We start from the raw sequence: 516 nt of genomic DNA on the forward strand, positions 1-516 counted from the left end.
TTGTTTCCCCGGGAAAAAAAGAAATTAGGAAGAAGAAAAAGAAGGTGCCGAAAAGGAGATGATCGTAGAAGAGCCCTCCCTCCCCAGAAGAGCAACGTGCTTTGAATGAGGCTTCCCAGCCTCTCCACTCCGTCTCACACACTCTCTCACTCTGCTTCTCGCTTGTGCACACTGTTGGTATGCGACCTCGGAGGCGACTGCTCCGCCACCTCTGCCTGGGGAGCCGCTGACAGCCAGCGATTGAGCCAGCCCCCCTTCCATTTTTTTTCCCCTGCTTTTGCAAACACACACGCACACCCCCAAAGCACATTTAATGCTGATCCATTCAGGCGCCATTATCCGGGGGTACGTCTTCGTGGAGTGTTTTGGTTCTTTTTTTTTCTCCTTCTTTTTTTTTTCCTTCCCAGCACTGGATGGTGCAGCATTCCCGGGGCCTGTGGTGTTACAGCTCGATTGCGTTTTATTATTTATTTATCTGCCTTCTCTCCCCTCCCCCCAATCACTCCCCCCTCCCTG

The sequence above is a fragment of the Aptenodytes forsteri genome, unplaced genomic scaffold, assembly GCF_000699145.1.
Source record: "Aptenodytes forsteri isolate BGI_AS27 unplaced genomic scaffold, ASM69914v1 Scaffold296, whole genome shotgun sequence".
In the NCBI taxonomy this organism is placed as follows: domain Eukaryota; kingdom Metazoa; phylum Chordata; class Aves; order Sphenisciformes; family Spheniscidae; genus Aptenodytes; species Aptenodytes forsteri.